General features: G+C 47.5%; 1 protein-coding gene across 15 annotated transcripts in view; it reads left to right on the top strand.

Moving 5' to 3' along the window:
• ZFHX3 (zinc finger homeobox 3) overlaps positions 1 to 26206 on the top strand; it is a 1292716-nt gene that overhangs the window by 1108991 nt on the left and 157519 nt on the right. Inside the window, exon 2 of one of the 15 annotated variants that reach the window (XM_087870556.1) lies at positions 4273 to 4472. The exons of 13 other annotated variants lie outside the window; for them this stretch is intronic. The gene's annotated coding sequence lies outside the window, so the exon portion shown is untranslated. Of the gene's footprint in view, positions 1 to 2722; positions 4473 to 26206 lie in introns of those variants that run through there. One more of the 15 variants, XM_087870555.1, reaches the window with a different exon arrangement.

Consider the following 26206-nt stretch of genomic DNA (forward strand, 5'->3'; position numbering starts at 1 on the left):
ATTAGGAACGTGTTGTTAGTATAAGCACGGATTACCTTAACTCTGTCTTTTACTCGACGGGAAGGCTTTCAGACAGGGATTTCAGATTCACACTGCAGCTTTTGAATTGTACCCAGAGGCAGCTCTTGAAGAGATAAGTATTTGACTAGATGGTTTACCTTTGAACTTGCCGACAAAATAATTTTAGGTGATCAGGAAGTACCCTGGATGCGCCCTGAGCGCATCCATAATTGATCCATCAGGGGGACACCTGTCCCTGCACTCGGGCCGGAATTTGTGGCACAGTACTAATCAGAAGCCGTCGCTGGCTTCCTGTGGATGTGTGGGCCCGCTGTGATGCCGGGAAGCCTTGCTGCTGACCTGCCGTCCACTTGGGGGAAGGTCGAAATCAGATGGGCTGCCACCTCCGGGCCTTCCTTGCCTCAGTGACTTCTAGTCGTTGGATTGAAGTTCTCGGACACACCCTATGTGCCTTTGGTGCTCAGTAGGTCCAGAAAGTCTCAAGGGGATCCCCCACACCAGGAAGTTGGGAGGGCCACATCCCTTCCTGACAGGCAGACGAGAATCTTTCCAAAGACGGAGCTAATGCGGCGGCTTACATGTGGAAGGGTCAGACCTGCGTGTCCAAGTGAATGCCGAGTCTTAAATATTCACTTACAACGTTCAAGTCTGTAATTTCTTCATAAAGAATTCTCAAATGATAAAGATGACCTGGTAGGCATCAATTCACTTGTATTTTCTAAAAGCTTTTGATAAGGTCCCTCATAAAAGATTGAGAGAACAAAACCCCAGTGTGGTGTAAAGTCCTTGTTGTGGATTAAAAACTGAGAAAGTGACGGGGAACAGAAAGATCCTAGTGGAGACCTGCTGCTCGTGGTGGGGACGGGTGTATAGAGGGGTGTCTGAGGACTCTGTCGTTGGGGCTATAGTGATTAAGTATATTAATTGTTTGGAGAAGGGAATGGAGTGTCTTTTAGTGCCGTCGGCTGCTGTTACCCTGGTTCTTGTCGCTGGGTTCAGCGCCGAAAGTCTTTAGCGCCTTGAAGGCACCAGGGCGCTCGGGTGGTGCAGGGGCAGAGGAGATGAAGGTTGAGAGTCTCGAGTGTAATTCAGATTGGCAGAGAATCTAGTCCATGTGGGAAAGCTACCTCGGCCTCTGAGGAAAGAGACTCAGCGGTTATCATGGGCAGTTCAGCGGAGCAGCTTTTTTAGGACAAAGCAGATCGTGATGGGGTGGGGCCGAAAACCGAAGGGTTTCCCTTAGGGAGAAGGGAACGTGCTCTTGTGCTGTTGGATTCTTACTGTCCTGCTGTATAGGAAGGGGGGACAGTTCTTGAGTCTTTCTGTCCATGTTCTCTCTTGTGCAGTCGTATTTCTTTTCAGAGTCATCATGAGGGCAGTGCCTGTAATGTACTGGAAATGCCCGCCTCTTTAGTTCCCTGTGGGGACTGAGCTTGCTCCTCTGAAACACATGACCTGTGTGTTCCCAGCAGGTGACCCTACAGATCCCTTAGGGTAGACCACACAGCCCCCGCCTTGGATTTTCTCAGTACAAGGTAGGGCGACCAAGCTCTTGTGGGAGGCAGATGACTGTGAGTTGTGCGGGTGAGGGGCGTGTCCTGGGCAGGGGGCGCAGGCTGGGCAGCCCTGGAGTTGTCATCGCGCGTCCTGCCTGTTGCCTTTCTCTTTTGCTGCCTCTTTAAGGCCACTGCCATGTTTCTTCTGTGGCCACAGTGAAAGTTCCTTGGGCATGACCATAGGCCTTGAGAGCTTGTACTTTTCTGAATGGGCTCTTGCAGGCAAGCAATGGATTTCTTAGTTACCCTTCTTTATTTACTAATTTCCTTTTGTAGCTGTCTACTTATCCGGGTCCCACTTTAATTAAAACCTGGAAAATGCTGGCCTCCCTCAGAAATGTTGCTGAGTCCCTTCTTTTGGCTGTTAGCAGATGCCTCTGTGTGGGTTGGGGTCCCCAGCAGGGCCACCCCCTCCCCCCAGGGAATTTTTGCACTCTTGGTCCCACATAGTTAGAAGCTGCAATTACTACTTGGTTGCTAATTACCCAGCCTAACATTAGATCAGTTTACAGAGGGAGCTGGGAGCCTGTCAGCAAAGGTCAGCCTGAGGTCCTCCCACTAACCAGCCCTCTTGTGATCGCTGTACAAGGAAGAAGGCATTAGCGGGGAAGGCTTGGGGGCCTGCTCCGGGCTGCACTGTCCTTGCTGGGGGGATGGGAGAGGGAGAAGTGAGCCACTGATGACTATAAAGGGGTCAGAGAGGCCCATAACCCTTCTCACAACCTTTCTCAGAAAGCCTGGAGGGGGTTGAAGCCTTTCCTTTCATAGATGGATACATGGAGGAAGCCGGGATGTGCCGGCTCGTGACTTTTCCTGGTTCACTCTTTTAGAAGGGCCATTCAGCCTCTCGGGGGCAGCAGGGCCTACAAGAGAGCTCCCTGAACCTGTCCCATCTTCTTACCACCTGTACTATGTTGTTGGCTTAATTTTTTTTTTTAAGATTTTATTTATTTATTTGACAGAGAGAGAGACAGCCAGCGAGAGAGGGAACAGAAGCAGGGGGAGTGGGAGAGGAAGAAGCAGACTTCCAGCTGAGCAGGGAGCCCGATGCAGGGCTCAATCCCAGGACTCTGGGATCACGCCCTGAGCCGAAGGCAGACGCTTAACTACTGAGCCACCCAAGGAGCCCCTAATTCCCCCCCCCCCCATCGGCTCCACTATTAAAACCCTGAATACTTGCTCTAGCATCATCCCAAGCAGTGATCCCAACAAATCATAGCTTTGGGCTGGTTGTATTGGTTCCGATATTAAATAGATAATGATTTGAATTTTAACTGTTCATCCACATATGCCTGCTGTCACCCAGCTTCTGGCTAGTGGAAAACAGCGGTGGGAAAGAGACTAGCCTGGAATTGTGAGTGCTTTCTCAAGCTTGGCGTTGCTTTCTCGTGACCTGTGGGGCTGTGGGTGAGACTCCCTGCTTCTCTGAACCTTAACAGTGAGGCAGACCCAGCATCTAGCATGCCAAGTACTTCACTGTCGTACCAACCCTTAAAACCACATGGGGCAAATATGATCTTGACACCCATTACATGTCTGAGGAACCCAAAGTTGGTTAAGAACTTACAGCTTTCAAACAGCCTCTGTGCTGAGATGCCCACTGAAGGCACATGGCTTGTGGCCTGTTCTGTGCTGTATTATGCCTTTTTTTTTCTTTTTTCTTTTTTTTATTACTGACCCACCCCAAAGTGGGTCTGTCCTGTATCTGCCTGTTGGGTGCAGTGTTAGAAAAAAGCTGACTACAGTGGGAAGGACTGGAAAGGAAAGAAGGCTCAGCCTCTCATGGGTGGATCTCTAAACTCTGTAAGCAGTGGTGGCACCGTCCCCGAGTGCTCCGTTCCAGTTGTGTCTCTGGCCCGTCCCTGATTGGGACAGGCCTGGACTTCCCCGGAATGCTCCCCCTTCCCCTCAGGGCGAGATCATTATGCGGTCCATGGGGACCTCAGAGGCAGGGTGACAATGCGTTACGTTGATAACGTTCTTGCAGCCGGAGACACAGCTCCAGAGCCGTTTGGGAACTCCTTGTTCAGTCTTGTCACAGGTACAGCACGTCTCCCCAGCACCGGAGGCTCTGGCACTGCCAGGACCCAGGAGGACGCTGTGCCATCCTGACCCTCTGAGATGGCCGAGGGACAGCACCGGGACATTTAGTGCTGTTCCCCACGCTCCCGTCCTTCGGTGTGTGTGCCCCTCTTTGGACAGAGTCTGAAGTGGATGGGCCCCGACCTAACCCTTTCTGATTGGGGTAACAAATGTTCAGAAAGGAGAAGGACCCTGTGTTACTTTATATAGGAAGGTTTGGCTGGAGGGATCTAGCGAATGGGCCATGGGATGTTGTCAGGGGAAGGTTTGGAGCCAGAACCTGGGCCTCTGATTCCTCTTCCTTTCCTGGGCCAAGGAGGCCCAGGCCTGTGCTTGAAAGATGCTTTATGAAACTATTTTACGGAACTTCCCCACCCCCCCTCCGGGTGCTGACGGACACCGCTCCCCCCATATAACTTCATGTTCTTGTAATTAACATATAATTTGATACCTAGAAATTCGTGCTGGGTGGAGCTGGAAAGGATTACTCAGCTTTAAGCAATTTAGACTCTTGGGTTATAGAACTCTGTGTGCTGTGTCCTAGCTCTCCTGTTACTGCTAACTTGTTTTGCCAATATCCTTCCTACTTGTTTCTTCCTTCTGTCCTGTGCAGATGAGTGAAATGATGATACGGTATGTTTTTGCATTTAAACAACTGAAGGGTTGTTGACTCCTACACGTGGACTGCCTGCTTCTCCAGTATGTGTGTCCTCAGCTCTCTTCTCCCACTGGCTGGTGGAATTGGATGGTGCCGTAGTTTACTTCACTTGCTGCTGCTTTGTCAAGGCGGTGCCATCAGTATTAAAAAATGCAGTAAGTAATTATCAGGGAAGAATAAAGAGGAAAAATTAGGATGTTTTGCAATTTAAATTTATTTAGAGTATATGCTGATGGTTATAAGTTTTGTTGGAAAGATTATTTGTTGTGTTGATACATGTATTAATGTGGGGGGGGGGGGTCCTGGTTCTTAATGTATATGATACGTGCCCATTTAAAGATACAAAGACTAGGTGAACTCTGACCTGGCGGTGAGAGTATGGTTGAAAGCCCATCAGGATATTGTGAAACTAAATCTGAATGTCCCCGTGCTTTGAAAGAGGACATTTACAGCAGTGCGGATGGAAAATTGTGATGTAAACTCAGAGGCAAGAATGAATCCCTTAAGCTACAATGGTAAGTGGGTTCTGACTTGCGGGACGGGCTGACCCTCCCCTCTCCCAGGTCACGGCTTCCTGATCCAGTGGGTAGAGGAGGCTCTTGAGTCCTGGTCCCACCTGAGCGTGCTCTCATCACTCAGCTACAGGGAAGGTAGGAGCCAGGAGAGTAGCGCAGAGGCTGCGCCTTTGTTCCCTTCGGTGGACTGTGCTCGTGAGTCTTCAGGGCTTGAGAACTTGACTTTGGAAAGCTTCTAAATTTGTTCCTAGTGGGTTGATTTATTTTGTTGAGGTCAAATTAGAGCTAATGGCCCTAATGGTTTACAGTGCTCCTAAATGGTCCTTAGCACTTAGGCAGGCTTGGCTGGCCATTTTGGGCGGGTTTCCAAGTGTGGACCGTATCATTCTGAGGGTATATTTTTTTTTGTTCAAGTTATTGTTGCGAGTACAACTATATGTGTAAGCAAGGTTAAAAGGTAACAGCAGAATTAGTCACACTTAATATTCAACTTTCTCTTGGTATCAAACGCAGGAATGTGTTTGTTCACACGGGCCGCATGGGCATCTGGTGAGTGAGCATGGCGTCCAGCTGGGAGCTCAGTAGTTGGTGATTGTTCTCTGTGACTTTGCCTAGGAGTATATTGTTCATGAAATGCAGTAATGGGGAAGCCTCAGATTTCCTTCCACTGTTCTTGGTTGCCACGTCGCTCTTGTAAGAGCAGGTAACCAGGTTAAACTAATCTTGGTGCATCCCTTCCAGCCATGCTGTGGTATCTTTGAGTTCATGGCAAGGTCTTTGGCAAGAGGATTTTACTCTGCATAAAACTGGCTCCAGTCTCCTGATTTCTGTGTGATTGGGAGTAGGTGGAGCAGACAGGTGCCTACGGAGGAGGTGCGAGTCTCTGCTGGCCCACAGAATTCAACCATGCATATGTATGCACAGGCAGGCTCTGTGGGCAGGGATCTCCCAGGGCTGTGAGGTACAGCTGAAAGGGGAGAGAATCCGGAGGCTGGGGGTTTTGCTCCCTAAGCTGAGGTGCTGGAACAAGGTAGAGGCAGGAGCACTGGTTAAAGATTTCTCTGTGCTTTGATTCGGGGGGGGGGGGGGCTGGGGGGGGAACAATGTCCTTCAGATCGTCTTTGGCCCGTGAACTCTAAGAGTGGTGTCCCCTAAGTTGCAGATGTGGCTTTGAAGGCCAAGTCCAGTCAGATTCTGTTGTGGGTAAAATCCTGTTGGTCTGTATGGACTGAGCCGGAGCTATTATCAAAGGTTGAGTGATTGATGGGGGTTTTGCCTTCTAATTGCTAATGGAATGGCTACTGGGTTCTTCTCAAAACTTGGGTTCCTTTTTTCCCTCTTGCATACTCTGAAAACACACTTTCAGTATATTTTCAAGCTTCGCTACCTCACTTATTCTCGAGATGGAATGGGCTTTCCCTTGAGCACCTTGAAGAACATCATTCTACCTGGGAGATGCCTACTTCTGTTGAGAAAAAAACTTCCACATTCGCCTAGTTCTTCTGGAAAATAGTACCATAATCCTCATGAACAGTGCTGTAAATCTCAAAATTTGGGTTTCAAGGCAGATGGCTGTGTTTGTGACCAAGAAGGAGTTACTTTCCACTGTTAATAAAACTTGGCTTTTGCATCGGGCATGACAGACCTTGAGACGTGGGCCCAGTGTAGCAGCCAAAGTCACCATCAGGTCGTGTCTGTGGGTGTGCCTTCTGAACTCGGTGTTTGACCGTGTTCAGTTAGTTCCATGGCCACCAAGTTCTCCAGAGAAGTTTTAATTACAAACCAAGGTGATGTGGTTTCTTAAATGTGTTATAACAAATGGATGTTAGTCCAAGGAGCCCAGAGCAGCCCCCTGCATCAATAAAACCCCGTAATTATCACGTGGCGGGCTCTGAGGAGGAAATCTCAACGCCCTGAGTGTCTAGTCGGCTGTGCTTCCGGCCTCTCTTTCCTGAAGTTGGGGGCAGGGCGAGGGTGCTGAAGGAGAGGCCTCTTCTCAGAGGCCCCGAGAGTGATGACACAGCCAGGACAGGCTCGAATGCTGTCCCAGGGTGGAACGTGTTAATAGCCCTGGGGTGAGGTCTGCTTTTTTGGTGGTGGGCCAGGGGTAGGTGTTTGGGGGAGGGAGGTGGTTAAAATGGAAGACCTTGAAATGGCAAATCTTTATTAGTTTTGTAAACAGCTTTAGGAAGTGCTGGGAGCATCTTGCAGGGACCCTGCAATTATCATAATAAACAGTTTTATCATCTGCTTGGCAATCAATATTGTGGCTTATGCTGCTTTAGTATCTCAGTGGTATTGATTACCTTAACAACTGTGCTGCGGTCAGCTTCCATTAACCCTTGCTCTGCCGGCAGGGCCCATGCTTTCCACGGTTGAATGGGAGACTGTTCTGGTCCCAGCCCAGGCAAGTGCTGGAATTTGACAGCTGGCCAGAGAGTCAAATGAAGCTTTTTATCTCAAGGCACCCAACAGAAGGAAGGGTTTTAACCAGGGACTCCTGAGGCTAATGCAGCTTTTTAAAGGCATCTTTCCTTTCTTTCGTTCCTTTATTTTTATTTTTTGGAAGTGCTGTGTAAAACACTTCCGGTGGTGGGTTTCAACTGTGACTCAGGACCTTGAATGTTAAGAGTGACGATTCTGATTCTTCCCTTCCCTGGGCTTTGTCCATTGCTCCCCTCAGCTCCTCCTCCGCTCTCCCCAGCGCAGGATGGCCAAGTGTGGAACCTCACCGGGAGCTGCAGCGCTTACGTCCTCATGGAACAGGCATTCCCAGGACTCTGAGCATTTGTTTTGTGAGCCACATTTTACTCTTAGAGAGAAAAACACTTATTTGGGGACATCTCATTCTAGGATTCAGTGAGTGTCTGAGGTGCACTGACCAGCTGGAGAATGACAGAATGCTGCAGGTAGGTTTGGGTGCCACTTGAGATTATATCCCTCTCACTGACGGTCCCCTGTGTCTGGACTGGTTAGTGTTGCCGCTCCCCTTTTCTCCTAATGAAACAAACACTTTAGGAAGCCCCTGGGATGGAGCCTCCGAATCAAGCCAGTAGTTACGGACCAGGTAATAGTAAGTGACAGTTGCCCAGAAACTTTGGGGACAAGATCTTGCCAGCAGTAGGGGTGGTGGTGTGTTCGTGTTGACTTTCTATGTTTGTTTCTTTGTTTTTTTAACTTATCTGTTTTACTTTAAATATGTGTATATGTGTCTGCATATGCATATATATAAGTACGCATGGAGCTGGGGGTGTGCTTGCACGCCATAGCCTGTCGCTTTGGCCTAATGTCAGTGAAGACCCTAGAGATCTTCAACATGAAAGGCAGCAACACAGGTGCTTTTGAACCTGGGTGACAGTGACCCTTCATGAGAAGCCAGCTGCCACATCTAAGAGTCAGTTTGTAAAGTCGTCGGGTTTCATGGTGTCGCTGGGGAGGGGAGGAGGAGGAAAAAGCGGAGGTAGTAGCAGTGCTTGGACTAGGAGAAGAGTGAATTGGGTCAGCAGCTGCTACCTTCCTGCCCTTCTTGCCAGGCTTCAGCCTCTGGCTTCCTTGTCCTTCATGGCTGCCCAAGAAAAGCCAGGAGTGGAAATTCATCAGATGGGGAGGAGGCCTATAGGTATGTGATGAAGGGGAGGATTGTGGGCTGAGCTTGGGTAAGTCCAGAGAGGTACAGGCAAGGGGGTCATAGGTGTATGGAATTCCCAGCCAAGGGATAAGAGTCCCTATAAGAAAGTGTCAGGAAGTCAGGCCACAGGGTCTGGGCAGCAAGAATATAGGCTTTATCTGGTGAGGCCCAAGGTGGGAATAGCAAGACTTGACCTTGGCATCAAGCCACAGGCTTGATGGGCGTGGCTGAGCTTGCAGATGGCATGAAGAATGAGATCTGTGCGGGTAAGGGAAGGGTCCCAAGGAGTAATGGTAGGTCTTTTCTGTCCAGGGGGAAGCTGGTGGGAGTAGTTCTCTACACGTGGTTGGAGAGTCTGCGCAGTTTCATGGCTTAAGCCTTCCCTTCTGACCTTCCCTTACCAGGTCACCCTCCCTGTGACTGGCGTGTCAGGGGACCCCTGTCCCCACTGTCTTGTATTCTGGACCCACCCACTTCTGTCCACATTCTCCTTCTGCCCAGACTACATTGGTTCCACAAATTGTAAAGTCTTAAGCGTAATGCTCTTCCCAAAAATGTCATTTAGATCAGTTAGGCTCAGAGGGTGGGTGGTAGTTATTAAGTTGCCCAAAGTTCCATTGCTTTCCCGCGTGATAGGGACGGTATCCGAGTAGCGCAGAGGCCCCACCGTGATGGCAGAGGGTGGTCTAGACTGCTCCTGACCATGCAGTATGCAACATTTGTCATGGTAATGAGGCCAGTCCCCCAATTTTTGGTTTCATGTCCATTTGTGCACTTGTAAGTCGTGAAGATAGGTCGTGAAGACGTAATAGTGTGGCCGGCATCACTCTTTACCACATCCCGCTGGGTCTTAACTTGAACTCTGTGTTGGTACTAGCTCTTCTAAATCTGACCTCATTCGTGAGGACCTCCTAGACATTGACAGCATCTTACTTCTTTTCACAAATAGCTTTTTGAGCTGAGCGGTCAGACTGTCTCAGGCAGGAGAATGGTCTGCGTGGCCAAGAGGGAGTTGATTTTAGAGGGAGTTGCACTCTGCCTGCTGATGTCTTACATTTTGTTATGGCCAGAGATCCTTGCTTCAGCATTTGGCACTTTACTAGGTGCTTTTCCAAGCGCTATAACACTCTGATCTATGTAAAATTTTGAGACTTAATGTCTTCCATCAAGATTCTTGGCTGTGTAGCACAACCCAGTGTTTGGTATTATTTATAACCCTGCTTTTTAGGTGTGAGCAGTGAAATATCTTTTTTGGGGGATTTTTGATGTACTCAGTTTTTTTGTTTTTTTTTGTTTTTTATTTCTTATTTAGAAAATGAAATGTGATTTTGAAGAGTTTGCAAAGATGATTCTCTTTCGGGAAGTGATAACTTCACAGAGAAAAAACACTGGAGTAGAAACTGGAGACTGAATCCTGATCTCTGATCTGCTACTGACCAGCTGGTGATCTGGAGAAACAATGACTTAACAGTCGTTACTCTAATGTCTGAGGAATCTCTTTTAACCCCTAAGATCTGAATTGTGATTCCCATTCTGTTTACTTAGGAGACAAGATTGCCAGAGGTCGAATGAGAAATGAATATAAGAGTGTTTGAAAATGTATACAAGACCGTATAAATTGATGGAGCATTGTTATTTGTTCCCGGGAAGGTTGGTGCTGGGTGTGATTGTTTTCTTGGTCAAATCCTAATGCCACTGTGGAAAAGTCCATGCCGAAGAGCATTTCCCAGAAGCCGCAGCACGGTGATGGGTGTGTATGGGCCCACGTGTGGCAAGAGGCCCACTTGTCATGGGGCCATCCTACTTGCAGCAGAGCCCAAGAGAACCAGCCTAGTGGGAAGCAGCTTAGTTCAGACTTTACAAAGCAATTAAGGTGACTTATAAAACATTCATACCGAGATGAGAAATGATGAACTCAAAAACAATGGCTGGCAAATATTGCCTTATTTTGTAAACTCACTGAAGGTGTTTAAACTTATTTTTTAACCCATTAAATCAGTAAGTGGAGGCTTTTAACTATCCGGGGATGTGGTTTTCTTAACCAGAGTTTGGCTCTGAGCTCTTATGTCATTCGAGGCTGTGAAATGGGGCCCATCTTGCTCAGTGATGATAGTGATCGTTACCACATGTGAACGTGTCGGAGACTGAGCCCAGAGTGTAATGCAAGTTGTCTTGTCCAATAGCGGCATGGTAGTGCTTGGTACCTTCTAAGGGTTCAGAGTAGGGGTGGGGTCAGCAGATGGTGAGTTTTGAAAGCAAGATCTAGAGGTCAGCTCTTCTAAAGAAAGGAGAACCCGTATTTCTTTGGAAAAGGCTTAGCTGGCCATGAATTTATCAACTCAAGACTGAGAAGCTTGGTTCTGGCCAGTGCTGTGCTCTCTTCAGCAGTTGCTCCTGAACTGGGTAAAGACCGAGCTTGCTGCTTTTAAAGAAAAGAAAAATGCGTTTCTGTAAAAATGGAGTAATAGGATGAACCCATCATCTGGACTTAACAGTTCACTTTTTAAAAAAATATTTTTTAGGGGCGCCTGGGTGGCTCAGTCGTTAAGCGTCTGCCTTCGGCTCCCGGCATTATGGGATCAAGCCCCACATCAGGCTCCTCTGCTGGGAGCCTGCTTCTTCTTTTCCCACTCCCCCTGCTTGTGTTCCCTCTCTCGCTGGCTGTCTCTCTCTGTCAAATTAATAAATAAAATCTTTAAAAAAATTTTTTTTAAAGATTTTATTTATTAGAGTGAGAGAGTAAAAACACAAGCGGAGTAGGAGGCAGAGGGAGAAGCAGACTCCCCGCTGAGCAGGGAGCCTGACACGGGGCTCGATCTTGGGACTCTGCGATCATGACCTAAGCAGAAGGCAGACCCCTAACTGGCTGAACCACCCAGGTGCCCCAGTAGTTCACTTTTTGTTAGATTTGTTTAATCATTTTGTTCATTGGCTTTGATTTTAAGTCCAATTAAAGATATCATGAGACTTTATCATTTTGTTAGGTGATAATACTGTGTTTGCATAGAAGATTAACAAAATCTTAACGTTATCAAATCCCGCAGCACTTTTCAAAATGATCTGGCTGTCCCCAGAATGTCTTTTTGCAGTTGGTTTGTTAAAATTGGTATCCATGGGAGGCCTGTGTAGTGTTGGTTTCACAGGTTTCTTTACCTGGGACAGCAAACCCCCTCCCCTCGACGCTGCAAATCCAGCCTCCAAATGTGTCCCCGCTTCTCCCCCTGCAACTAGCCCATGGATTTTGAGGGATAATGGGGGAATAGCTACGTGTGGTAGAAGGAGCACTGTTCATATGCTATGAAGATATACTCAGGTCCTCTTCTAGCTATGCCACTGATGAGCTCTCTGACCTTGGGCAAACCACCAACACCCTGTGGGGTCATTACTCTTGTCCATCAGAGGAAGCCGTAAGACTGAATCGTCTCCGGCTCCAGCATTCTCATTCTGATCGCTGCAGAGACACGGGGTGGAGGCACCTCTTACTACCAGTCCTTATCCCAGTTTCTGTAATTCAGAACTTATTGGTACTAAATACTGAGCAGTTGGCTTATTCTCTTCCTCTTGGCCACTGTGAGTGGTATACCTAAAACAAGGTTATTATGCCCCCCCCACCCCGGACTTAGAAAGTTTAGAGTCAAATTTATTGCTTAGTGTGTTGGTTATTACCGTATACATACGTTCAAGCTTCATTTTTGGCTCAAATTTTCCTCCCCTCTTGTTTTTTTTCCTTTCCTCTTTTGCCCTGGCCTGAATTTAGGCTGTGATGTTGTATTGTACATTCTTGTGAGAGTATAAATAAAGGACTGCGTGCGGGGTGTGCTTATGTGACTCTGACTTAGTTCGTGAGCTTGTGGAGGCCAGGGGCCCCTTCCTTATATATCGTTTGTTTTGTTGAGCCGCAGTTTAGATGCTCAGAAAAAGCTTACTGACAGATTTTGGTTTGACCTATTGTCATTGGTTTTTTGCATTTAAAAGTCTGCTATTTTACTGGCAAAGAGTTGTGTGGAGTAGTGTTGATTTTGGTGGTGGTGGCCTGGTTCTGCTCTGATTCACGTTTCACAGGGCAAAACAGCCGAAGGAAGTCTGGTAAGCCGCTCAGCCAGCGATGTTTGTTTGTTCGTTTTTGTTTTTGTTTTTTTGTAGAACTTGTCTTCCTGAAGAGTTCCTTCATTTTTTTTTTTTTTTTTTTTTGGTTTTTTAGTTTTTTGGTTTTTGTTTTTTCTCTTCGTAGGTCTTTGGTGAGTGAAGCAGTGTTCGCTGGGCCAACAGTTGGGGGTGGGGGGATCTTAACTGCTAAAACAGTAGCCATTCTATGCATTCTGAAGTTCGCTTTTGGTTCTAGCCTTGGACACAAGGCTGTTGTTGGGATGTCTGGGATGACGGAGATGATGAGTCAGAATCTGCCAACTGCCATCTCTGGAAGAAAGTGGGCTAGACCATCAGATGTGCCACATCTTCTGTTAAGACTCAAGTGTGAGTGAGCCCGTTTTCTCATTGACTCTCGCTCAGCCTGCCTTTGCAATCAAGAGCCTTGGGAACCCTCAGGAAGGCCCGGGTCCCAGCTGGCTCCCCCCCCCCACCTCCCTGGAACTCTGCCTCCTCGACTGTCCAAGAGAGAAGAGGGATGATGTTGGTCCTGGAGTGTTAGGGGGAGGATCAGAGTTTGTGCACGCCGGGCACGGATCATAGTGCCTGGCACACAGTAGGCACTCAAAAATGGTAGGTGCCTTCAGGAAAATTTCTATGAGTGGTTGGGGGATATATTTAACTATTGCGTAGTGGCCTTCTCTTTTCTTACTGGTTGACACTTGAAAAGGGATCCTTTAAGCATTTTGAGGGCCTCTGGAGCTGGACTTTGAATGCTCCTCTCCTGGGTCCCTGGAAAACTTCTCTGTAACGGACAGAGAAGAACTGAGATGCCTCGTTGGTTGAGGGAGTTCTGCTGTTGCTCTCCCAAGCCAGCCGCGTGGCATTTATCTGCTCGTTGCCATGTTGAAGAGAGCACTTCTGATCCTCTGCTCCGTGCGGACTTAGTCCAGAGGAAGGCGAGACCCCTGGGGGGTCCTGGGTGTGGCGAGGAAGTTGAGGCTCATGGCTTGCAAGTTTTCTTCTAATGGAATTTCCCATCACTTACTGCCCTGCTGATTTCTGATCAATGAAAATGAAATTGCATCACCTCCTCAGAGGCTCCACGTTCGCCTGCTGCTTCCAGCTGTGTCAGTTCCGGTAAAATAATCTCATCAGGCGTGCGAGAGGGTAATAGGAAATAAAAATAAAAACCCACAATTAGCAAGAGGCCTTGCAGCTGAGTAACACTTTCCATCCCGGAGGTAGGGCTGGGTAGTGAATGCTTAGGAAAGAGTCTCTGGAGGAAAAAAAAAAAAAAAAGAAAGAAAAAAATTCCCAGTTCTTTCTCTTCGACCTTCTTTTTCCCCCTCACATCCCCTAACAGTCTCTCCACCCCTTACATGTGGATGATTTAAAATTAGGCAAGGGTTTTTCCTGCCCTACTGCTGTGTGCTGGGCACAGGGTGGCATTCGCTTTCCTCTCTCCCGAGTTGCCCGCAGATAGACACCAGAGGAATTCTCAACACTGCAGCTTCTCCCACTGGCCTGCAACAGGGAACCAGATGGTGGGGCCCGGGAGGGGGGGTTAGCTGGAAGCCGAGGAAGGGTTGGTGAGTAGACTTTGCAGAGCTGGTTCATTTGAATTCGTAGACTTGATACTTTAGTTTATCTGTCCATTGAGAATAAGACTTGCTGCGCGCTCCCCCCCACGCCGGCCCAGCCAACCTGCCTCACGTTAGTCTCTGAAACGCCCAGTATTGTGTCAAGAGCACAAGGCCCCATGAAAGGGCATTGTTTGATCATGTGGAAGCTGGGCCAGGCCACCTCCCTTTGGATTACAGGGAACATGGGCACATGCCAACCCCAGAACCTCTTGATAACAACGAGTGAGATTGAACACTGCCTCCGGAATATTCTGCCACTTAAGCGTGTGGTGCCTATAAAGTCATGGAGTCCAGCCTAAGGAGGAACCGAAGCCAAAGAAACCAGGATAGGGAATATCAAGGGCAAGTGAGGATGTGGGAAACCTGTTGGATCACCTGAGAGGAGCCAGCAGAAATGGGATCATCTCATCTCTTGTCGACTTGACAGCATCAAAGGAAAATAAATGTTCATATGAAGGCCATTTCATTGGTGCTGGCAGTTTTGCATGCCCTTCAGCCCGGGGGTGGGGGGGGAATTCTGGGCTCTTGGGATGTGGCTGATCTCAGACATCCCTACTCTTCCTTTAATTGCTGACTTCCGTGTGGGTCGAGGGCGAGACCCCCAGGAGGGATTAGTACTAGGGGGAGTAGCAGGGGTACATTGGAGTACGGGGGTGGCAGTGTCCCCAGTACTGTAGGGTCCTCAGGGCAGTTGCACAAGTTGCCAGACCATGTGTTACAATAGTCAAACCGTGGTTTTCAGTGTAGTGGACATCAGAGGTCATCCATGGGTACATCTGGTTAGTAGAAGGAGAGATTATAGCCGTAGAGCAGGAAGACTCTGGAATGGCGGGGAGCAATAACCTAGATAATTATGTTGATACAGTGAACCCAGGGGCCATGGGAAGTGCTGACTCTGTCCCTCCCAGTGTCCTGACTGTCACTGTTCAGGTTCTTAATTCACACGTCTGGACCATAATGAGAGCAAGCTAGTAGGACTGTATTGCTAGGAAGGATGCCGTGTATATTGTAGGTGCTCCGTAAATATTAGTCGTGTGAATCAGTAAAAATCATGAGAGCAGTTAGTGACTTTGGGGCTACGTATTTGGCACAGGAGCTTGAAACGAAGGCCACTAGGACCAGAACCCCAGCGACCTCCCTATTACTGTGGCCCATGAACTGGCTGGGTTGGATTTCCTTGATCTTAGCCTGGCTTCGTGTGGGGATCTTCTGGAGATGCACGTACAGTTTCTACAACTTTCTCTTGTCCTGGTGCTGTGCAAGAGGAGGACTGCCGCCTGGAAGTTCCGGTGGGATGAGCAGAGCTCTAGGGGTGAAAGGAGAGGTGATGCCTGGTCAGAACGGAAGCTCCAGTTCTTCGTGCTAACATGCATTTTTCATACGTTTGTGCGTTTGTGCAAATACGTTCCTCCTCTCTCAGACACTTAGCGCAGGGGCTTGGTCTACATTGATCACATTTTACGACTTGAACTGGCAATTCGCCCCCAGGGATCAGACCTAACCAGGGTGTTCAGGAAGCCATTAAGGAAAAATATGTAACCACACTCGTTCCCAAACTCAAATGTTCGGTCTTAGCAGGGCTTGGATGAGAGACTTTCAAGCATAATTAATCCAAGCCCTACTTAACATGGACCTTGGTGAGGCTTCACAACAGCTATTGACCCAAAAGCAGCATTTGCATTTGGAGCAGTGAGAGGAGAAAGACCATCTGGGCCTTTTTTTTTTTTCCCTCCTGAGTTTGAGAGGGTGTAATTATTACCCACAGTCACTTAGTTCTTGGGGTGGTTTCCGGAGGGTTAAGGAAGTGCGAACTCTTGGATCCTTGCACTTGAAGAAGAAATTTTCCTTTGTTGTTTTGCCGAATTCCCAGGGCCACTCTTTGAAGTGGCCAATGGTAAATATGTCTCAATCTGTTTTTCTTGATTAAAAGTAACAGTGCGCATAATGGATTTCCTAAATACCACGTGGGATGGAGAAGGGGCTGTGGAGAATAGGACATGTCATTCAGTTTCACACCCAGCTTTGGAATTCGGAAGCGCTTCGAGCACGCTCAGCGGGCACACAGCCTGTGCCCCTCTTCGGTCCATCTTGAAGCCCTCCAGGGTCCCGACGACTATTCCTGCCGCTCTTCCAGTTTGCCAGAAGGAAGGGAATTGAGATTTGAAATCACTCCTGAGGCCACTAGGATTTAAGGACTACCCAGCAGGAAATACGCACTTCTCACATCTTCAGTGGCGTAAGATGAAGCCGTTGAGGGGAGTTCTGTGGCAGAATCGCTGTCTGCGTGTGCCCCCCACATACGAAGTTGGGGGAACACTGGGCAAACACAACCTGGAGGGGAATCTGAGGGCATCCAGCCGAGACACACCCTTCCTGAGGCATGCTTTGTGGTGGTTTCACCTTTGCGTGGTGACCCGGGCAGTGGCCGGGCCTTCCAGCTTCCATTCCTGCTCTGGTTAGTGGCGCGTCTTGCTCCCTGGTGCAGAAAAGGCTGTTTATGCTAGTGAGCCACGGAAGATCTGAAGAACTTGCCGCGCGGGCCTTGGTGAGAGGCCCTGTATGTGTGCGTGTGTCACCCCATTCATGAGCCTTCGAGGGGCAGGCCTTGTTTGTTTTGTCGTGGTGCCAATTCCAGAGCCTTGGTCAGAGCGCGCTGCCGCCGGTGAGCCCGCCGTGTGCCTTTCTTCCTGCTAGGAGGGAAAGATGCTCCTTTTTGAGAGTCATTTCAGAGATGCCAGGTGAGGGGGACTTTGCTTCCCCAAGGCCCCCACTCGCCTCGCCGGTACCGGGCTTCCTGATCGTCCCGGGTACAACAGGTGGTGGAATTATTGGAGAGCATGGATTTCCTCTCTCCAGGAAAGTCGGATGGGGTTTTCCAGGTGCTGCTGCAGACCAGAGAAAAGCAGCTGCGATACGTTATTCATCTCTCCCCACGCTGATCAGATCTGCATAAAAGGAGGCGCAAGGCCTCTGGCGGCTTCTACCTGCGTTCCTTCCAGAAACAGCAAGTGCAAACAGAGAATCTGCCCAAGTTCGGGTCCTCTCTGGTCTGTGCAGCCTTGAACTACAGCACGTACTTCTGTTCAAATTAAATGTTCTACAAAGAACTCCCTAATAAGAATTCAAAAACCCGGGGCACCGGGTGGCTCAGTCGGTTACGCGTCTGCCTTCAGCTCAGGTCATGATCCCAGGGTCCTGGGATGGAGCCCCACATCGGGCTCCCTGCTCAGCAAGCAGTCTGCTTCTCTTGCTCCCTCTGCCGCTCCCCCTCAACTCGTGTTCTCTTCCACTCGCTTTGCTCTTTCTTTCAAATAAATAAATAAATAAATAATCTTAAAAAAAGAGAAAAGAATTCAGGAACCCCAGTAGACTCCTCATCCTATTAAACTAGTAAGCATGGCTCTGATAACACTGTTCATGAGGCACAACCCTTGTACGCAGTCACTGGTATATAGTCCGTACCTGGCTCCCCCACCCCCTGCCCCAGACAGAATCGTACTTAGGGATTCGCTTGGCTTCCTGGATTTCTGTTTCCTTGACCAACTATTTAAGGTGGCCAGAATGAGGCTGCCTCCGTAGATCTCAGGCCTTCTGTAATTTTGGAAAGGAAATTGACACAATCAACCACCAAATACTAAGGTACTCAAGTATTGTTCCTGAACCTCAGCATTAGGATGATTGGGTCTTTGGTGATTAATTCCATGTAATGTTGAGGTCAGCACACCCCTGCTGTTACTTACGGTGTCTCCTGGAAAGAGAGAGTGTGCTGTTCAACAAGTTTTTGTCCACACTGCAATGCTCAGCATTGCGCTAAGAGATGAAGGGAAATGCGGGCTGATTTTTGCCCTCAAGCACTTTGTTGTCAAGTTGTAGAGCTAAAAGCGACCCGCGTGACACAAGGAGGGACAGTTTAGTGGCAGTGTGGTGATGATCACTGTGGTAGTACCGAGAGGAGACAGGTCTTTGTGGCTCGAGTGATCAGAGGGGATTTCACTGCCTACTTGGCGGAACATGAGCTTCTTAAAGGGTGCCCAAGGTTTGGGTAAGTGTTGAGGAAGAGAAAGGACATCCAAAGGACTTGGGGCTGCAGGGGCAGCAGCAAGAATGCATAAAAATGTGGGGATGATGGGGAGAGACCCTCCTGTTGGAGGGAAGCAACAGAGATGATTGTGTAGTCACATGGGGTAGATTCTAGACTGTTTTAAAACCAGCGTGGAGAGTATAAGTTTGAATATTTTGGCGTTTGGCTCCTGCAGGGGAAAGGCCCTGCATGAATATGACGTTGGGAAGGTTAGACCGATCTTTCCTTTCTGTTTTCTGGAATCAAAGATGGTACCAGGAGTTCCATCCAGAGAGACCGGAGTGGTCAGTGAGGGGCGTTTCTGTTCCGCTGTGTTGAGCCCTGCTGAGTGGGGAAGTGAGTGATGTTGAGTGAAGGAAGGCTGGCTGGCCACTTACATCTTGTGGTCTGCTGAAAGTATGAGGCCCATACGCAAGTGATAAGTCAGGAATGGGTATTCTTGTTTTGGGAGTCAACATGGACTCTCAGTAATTGAAACCACAGAAGTAGTTAAGGTAGCTGATGTCCAGAGATAAGAGCAGAAAGCTGAGGAAGGGCGGGGAGTATGCTGATTAAATACTGGAGAACAGAAAGGAGAGGTTTCCGTGGGTTAAAGTCATAGGCAATCTTACCAAATAAGTGGGAGAGCGCATCCATCCACGGAGAGCTGTAGGAACAGGAAGAAGGGCAGTGAAGAGATCAGAGAGGTGGGAGGAGAGCCAGAGAGCCAAAGAAGCACGTCAGAGAAATGAGGGGGAGGTCTCCAGGTGGGGTGGTTGGCAGTTTTGAGTGCAGGAGAGATTGAAGACGTTCCAAGTAGAAGAGCCCCTGGCTGCTCTGAGGACGGTATTGGTGACCTTGGAGAGAGGACCAAATCTTGGAGCCAGAGGGCCTCCGAACCCGCCTGAGCTGATACCCAGGGAGCCTGTGATGCCGCCTTCTGGGAGGGGGCCTGGCATCTGTGTGGACTGTTACTAAGCCCCACAGTTGCTTCCACTGCACAGAACGGGAGAAATGCAGTCGACCTCTCTGTAAGCTCACAGAGGAGGAGAAACCCATCCCGCCCTAGAGGTTGGGTGCTGAGCAGGGGAAGCAGAGGGCAGCATCCACTTGTTTGAAGGAGCCGAGGACAGATTGTTGGAAGGAAGGACAGAGTGTTGTTTAAACTGGCAGTGGGAATGGGTCAGACTCTGATCTGGGAGCTCAAGGGTAGCGGAATATGGTAGAGGGTCGAGCAGGAGATAACCGCCAGTAAAATCGTTCAAAGCCTTCTTACTCACCATCAGGGAGGGGACAGTACACCCCTGCGGTGGACCTAACAGGCAATTCGCAAAAGGAGTAGATTGCCAATAAGTATCTGCAGATGGGCCCTGTCTTATCAGCAAAAAATCTAAGTTAAAATGAGGTATCATTTCTTGCCTGCCAAACTGACATTTTTTTTTTAGAACAAAATAATACCTACTATTGATGAAGGGTCAGGGACATGGATGCTCACGTGTCATTGAGCATGAGGTGGAAGGGTTTTCCAGGAGGTTAGATTGGCATGTGCCAGAGAGCCTTACATATTGTTACCTTGTAGGCCAGCAATTCCACTTCCAGAAGTATGTCCTAAGGAAAGAGAGATGTAATGTCCCAGGTAAGATGCTAGGTTTTACAACAGGAGGGAAGGCTTACGTAGTTTCAGAGACTGGCTTAGCTAGTTTGTGACTTACATAAACTGCTTAAGCTAAGCCTCAGCTCCCTCATCTGTAAAATGGGTTATTGCAAGGATCAGGTGAAATGATGTATATTTTCAAAAGCGCTTAGAACCACGCCTGTCCCTACTAAGTGGGTCGCAGTGGAGCTGTTACTTACTCATGTTATTTTGTTAACATAGATGCAAAGATTTATGAGCGTATATTGCAGCATTAACAGCAAAATACTAGGAATTGCCTCGAGGTTCAGTAATAGAATTTAGTGGAATTATGTCCAAAGGATGCAGTATCTCTGCGGCCATTAATTCTGACTTACAAAGAATATCTAATGTCATGGAAAACTTTGATGCCAGATGAAGTTAAAAGGGCGGCCCACATAAGGAGTGGTGTGATCTGAGGTTGGTAAAGAAGATCTGCATCTCTAGACATGCAGAGGGAGAAAAAAAAAAAAACCCTAAAAACTATCTTGCCTACCAGTGACTCTTCTGGCTGGTGGAATTATAGGTGATTTTTATTTTAGCTAGTGAGTCTTTCTGCACCTATCCATTTTTTTTGGATAATGAACTCATACTACTTTAATCAGGAGAAATTATTTAAAAGAAATTTAACATCATGAGATGCCAGATTGAAACCGTAATGGGCCCAGATGGCACATTTTTACATCCTCTCCTAGCTTTTGCTCAGCAGCCCAGCAGCAAGAACAGAGAGATCAGAAATAGGATCTTTTGAGAGGGATTTTGAGGAAATTGGGAGGAGATGAAAAGTTTTGGGTGCTGGCAAAGAAAACACTGAAGTAGTTGGTAACAGTCAGTGTGGGAAGGGAAGGCATCCCATTTAGCTGGGAAGATGGCAGGGGATGGTGAGGATGGGCTGGGTGAGCTGTGCACCTGCCAGGTAGGAGGGCTGCTGCTGCGGTAGGGGAGTACGGTAGCTGCTGTGCTTGGTGAAGGGAGGTGGTACTTTACATCTGGGAGGAGGCTCAGTGCTTCATGGTTTAAATCTAGGTCAGGAGAGAACCATTCAGGCCAGCGATGGCCAAAGATGCTGGTGGTCTGTCTGCAGGACGTGGTGAAAAGCCACAGGCAGGGTGGGCACTTGAGTACCTGAGTGCTGGGATACAGTTACTTGAATAACAGGCTGACTTGCCCCAGAACAAGCCTAAGTAATAGTAGTTTTGCTTTTTATTACTGTGTTCATGGCTTTGGTCCTTGTTGAACTGTGTGTGTATCCACGGAGTTGGTAAGAAGACTATGTTCCTCAAACACCAGCTCATTTTTTCCAACACGCACAGACTGGGTTCCTCGCCGGGCTCTGCTCCGGATCTTGCGACGCCCTCTTCCCCTGCCCGTCCACGACTCGGCTGTAACCAGAATATCGCGGCGGTCGTTGTGGATTCCCTGCCGAATGGACTGAGCTAGCAGTTTTCACTTCCAGGCTGATTTATGTTCACGCTGGAAAGAGCACAGATGCACTCATTAGCAAGACACGAAGCCCAGGGCCTGGACGACTCTCTGGGCCTTCCAGGCAGTGGGCCCCCCGCAACACGAGAGACCTATGCAAGCATGCGTGTGTTCTCTGACCTTGCCATAGTTACAGAATTATTCTTAAGGCTACTGGGGAATTGCTACCAAGCTGATGGAATCTCACCTTTTTATGGTTTCACACTTGCTGACTTCGACACAGTAGCGATGTGCAAATACAGTTATTGTAGGGAGCATAGAATGGGATGGGATATGGTTCTTCAGTGGATTATAAACTAAACAGATGAGGGTATTATTTCTTTGCCCCTTGAATGAGTTTCCTACTTATCTCAGAATCTGGGTTGCCTTTGGGTGTTTTGGGGGGTGGGGAGACGTGGGGATGGTTTATTCATTGCCGTGTATTTTTCGCTCTAATATGTTTTAGTCTAGAGGTAGCAGTGCTCACCCTCTGTAGGTCTCTGGGGTTCTTTTTTAAGGTGGCTGCCCTTGCCCTTATACTTGGAACTTCATTCTTCAAGTTAGGGAACTCTGCCCTGATCTAGGATCGTGGATGTCGTGGGTCACTGTCTTTCCGCGTTGTGTTACTTGAAATTCTGCCCAAGCTAGCATGGTCATTTGTGTTCTCCAACTGGAGAGCTCTGTCTAGAAACTCTCATCTAGGGGAGGAGAAGCCCAGTTTTCTGTGTCTGTCTGTGTATACCTCCCTGTCCAGCGTTGCAGCCTGTTTCTTTCCGGAAGCTATGCCAGCAATGAATTTCAGGTGAAAACAAGGATCTGGGGAGCCGGGTGGGTTGGCTGTTCATGTGTAGTTTTGGTGGTTCAATATGGAGAGTCTTGCACTGGACAATTACTTTTTTTTCTCCTCGTTTTGACATAATTTTAAATGTACAAGAGAGTTGTAATAATAGAACAAAGGATTCTCGTGTACCCTTCAGTCAGACCTCATGTTAACATTATCTCATATTCTGTCTGCATGTACGTATGTGTGTCTATACACACACACGCTCTTACTGATTTTTCCTAAGCCACTTGAAAACTGAAACATCATCTCCGAATATATCAGTGTGTTTTTCCTGAGAAAAGACATTCTTGTGTAGAACCACATCATAGTTACCAAAATTAGAAAATCAGCAGTCAACTACAACGATTATCTGACCTACAGACCTTATTCAGATTTTGCCAATTGCCCCAGTTATGCCCTTCATGGGGAAAAAAAAAATCCAAATTATGTGTTATGTTTGTTTGTCATGTCTCTTTAATCTCCTTTAATCTGAAACCGTCCTTCGGTCTTTCTGTTTCACGACACTGACATATCTGAAGAGCACAGGACATTTTGGAGACTGTCCTCAATTTGGATTTGTCTGATGTTCCCTCATGATTAGATTCAGGTTTTGCATTTTTGGCAGGAATGTCAGGGAAGGGATGTTGTGTTCTTCTCGGTGTATCCTCTCGGGAGGCACATGATGTCTGTTTGTCTCATTCCTGGTGATGTTAACTTTGATCATGTGGTGAAGGTGGTGTCTGCCAGGTTTCTCCACTGTACAGTTATTGTTTTTCCTTCTGTAATTAATAAGTATCTTGTGGGGAGATACTTTGTGACTGTGTAAATATCCTGTTACTATTCGAACTTTCATCCACCGGTTTTAGTATCCATTGATTCTTGCCTGAATGGGTTATTATTATGATGGTTCCCAAATGGTGGTTTTCTAACTCCATAATTCCCTCTGCATTTATTGGTTGGATTTTCGTTCGAAGGAAGAACTTTCCCTAATCCCACATTTTAAAAAAAATCATGAAAAGTATGCAATTATGGATTCTGATTTTATACATTGGGTTGTAAACCTTTCCTCTCTTGTAATTTTGTTGCTCACATTGTCCCAGTTTGAGCGAGTGGGGACCCCTGCAACCTGCTCCTGTGTCCTTTTGAGCACACTTGCTTCATTCTTAGAGCACCTTCCTTATGTTCTGGCTCAGAAAGATGCTTCAGGCTCATCTCACACTCTCCCTGCCCCAGCCCAAGAACTGGCCATTTCTTCAAGGAGCCCTACTTCCATTTAGTGGAGAAAGACATTTCTTCAACTAAGAGAAAAAGAAACAACATATTCAGGGATCACCTTTTTCTTTTTTTCCTCTTCAGGTATTCTCATTTTCTCCCGGTACCTCAATTTCCCCTACAGTTTTATTAAGCGCATATTGCATCTTGGATGTGGAGAAGACAGAGAGAAATGAGACCAGGAACAGTTTTAGTGGCAGAGATAGACCAGCTAAGGGGTAATTACAGCAGCGCGATAACCCCAGAATTGCAGTCTGTTTCCGTGTGCAAAGTGCTACCATGGGATCACAGAGAAGGAGGTTAAAGTTGACTGAGGAACCCACTTGATAACCCAGGCATCTTCCCCTTTCACAGGACTGAGAGGCTGTCCAATGGAACCTTCTGGCCACAGCAAAATCCCCTCCTACGTTCCTGAAACCGGGGGGTGCAGTATTTCACAGAGTCAACATTCCATCTGAGAGCCTTGATAATCTTGAGAGAGACTTTCATTTCTGTGAAACTGAACTCGAATTCCTATTCAGTTCCCCTCATTACTCGTAGTTAAACCCTGAAGCTTGGTAGAACACACGTAACTAATCCTCTTCTGTAGCTGGCCTAGTAGAGGGGCATTGCCTTGCCCTACAGTGGGAGTTGTCTCTTCTGCTCTCCCGAGCTGTTCTTGGCCAGCCATTTGACCATGCTGTGCTCTGTAAGACCGTGCTCTGATAGGATTCTCCTGAGTGGATCATGACATTCTTCATGCAGAGAGAGAAAATGATGGGGATGTGAACCCTGCTGAGTTTCCACAGCCATGGTGTGGTCCTGTAGCCGGAGGTCCCATTTCTCTGTCTGACTGCCATGTCAACGTTGTGCTTTGTACTGAAGTAACACCCCCAGGTATTCTTTGCGTTAAGTCTTGTTAATCCGAGTCTCTTCCAGTCTCTTTTGGTTTTACTGATTGCCTGAGCTTTAAATATAGGGCTTGATACTCAGTCTTTCAGAACTTCATCTTGTTTCTTTGGGCCTGTCGTTCCCACTAGCTGAGATCTTGTTTTGAGTCTCGATGCCACCATCTGGCACAGGAGTTAGTCCTCTTAGCTTTCTGTACTTCACATTCTGCTGTGTGTGCTTGGTCTCGTCCCTGAAGCTGTTGATGTAAATGAAGGGAACCCGGGGCAAGACAGAAGGTTGAGAGGCACGCCACTAGACACAGTGACCTTTGCGTTGATACTTCAGGCAATAGCCTCTTCCAGCCATGAAATCAGCCAAACTTTATTATCTCAAAGACATTTTGCTATCCTGCATACGAAGAGATGATAAACTTTGGGATACCTTATTAAAATCAAAAAGTCCTCTCTCATGCATTTCTCAGATCATTGAATCTAAGTGAAGCTATTTTTCCAGTTTATTTTATGTGAATGTTCGTACTGAACTACAACTAATTGCTAATTTCTCAGGACCTCCTTTAAAAGAAAAGAAAAGAAAAGAAAAACTTCTTCCGATGCTATTCAGAAGCCGTCGACTCTGTTCTCTAACTGTGGGGAACTTGCACTGTATAATCTGCAACATATCTTTTAAAGTCTAATATCATCACTTTATCCAAAAGGACGTGCACACACATAATTCTTTCCCCTTCTCTTGCTTTATATTATTTCTGAGTGCTTTTCATCACTTTAACATTCTCTTTCTTTGTGGTCTCTCCCCGGCAAGAATATACGCTGAGACCTGTTTATCATTGATTCCCTAGCACCTGACACATAGTAGGTACACAGTAAATATTGAATGAATGAGTGAATGAATGTATTTTTTGGTTTATAGCCTTTGGAATCTGCTTTTTTTTTCTTAAAAAAAAAAAAAAAAGGATAATGGGCCTGCCATTCAACTCCTTGGAACACCTGCCCCCACTCTCATTACCCCTTCTCCTGTGTGAAGATCTCCAAGTAATTCTCCTCCCCGACTGCTCCAAAAAAGGGGCATTTGTGTGAATGGGCATGTGGTTTTTACATAGCAGTCCTGGATTCCCAGAATCTTAGAACGGTCCCCAGGTCCATAAAGATTGAATTTGAATGTCGGATATAAGGACGTTCTGGAGTTCTCTTTGAGAGATAGACATTAAAGAAAAATGTTGGGTGCCCGGGTGGCTCAGTCGGTTAAGCGACTGCCTTCAGCTCAGGTCATGATCCCGGAGTCCTGGGATCAAGTCCCACATCAGGCTCCCTGCGGGGAAGTAGGGAGCCTGCTTCTCCCTCTGCCCGCCACTCCCCCTGCTTGTGCTCTCTCTTTCTCTCTATCATATAAATAAATAAAATCTTTAAAAAAAAAGAAGAAGAATGTCGTAGGGTGGCTCAGAACACAGAGTGCACAGTCAGATTAGGGTTTTGGCATTCAGGCTGTATAACTTGTACAGCCTCGGTTTTCAGGAATGTAAGTGGCACCTGTCTCACACTGTGGTCAGGAAGGTGATAGTCCCTGCAGGATTTAACGTGATGCTTAATTCAAGAAGGGATGGCTTCCCTCATGATGGTTCTCATTTTAAAAAGCTTCAGGAAAGAAAGGCACAAAGGAAGAAATGAAGTCATCCATAACCTCATCCCCTAGCAATTACTATTTTAAAAGTTCTTTTTTTTTTTTTAAAGGTTTTATTTATTTATTCGACAGAGATAGAGACAGCCAGCGAGAGAGGGAACACAAGCAGGGGGAGTGGGAGAGGAAGAAGCAGGCTCATAGTGGAAGAGCCTGATGTGGGG

The sequence above is a fragment of the Ursus americanus genome, chromosome 21, assembly GCF_024610735.1.
Source record: "Ursus americanus isolate L20-20 chromosome 21, mUrsAme1.1.p, whole genome shotgun sequence".
NCBI lineage: Eukaryota > Metazoa > Chordata > Mammalia > Carnivora > Ursidae > Ursus > Ursus americanus.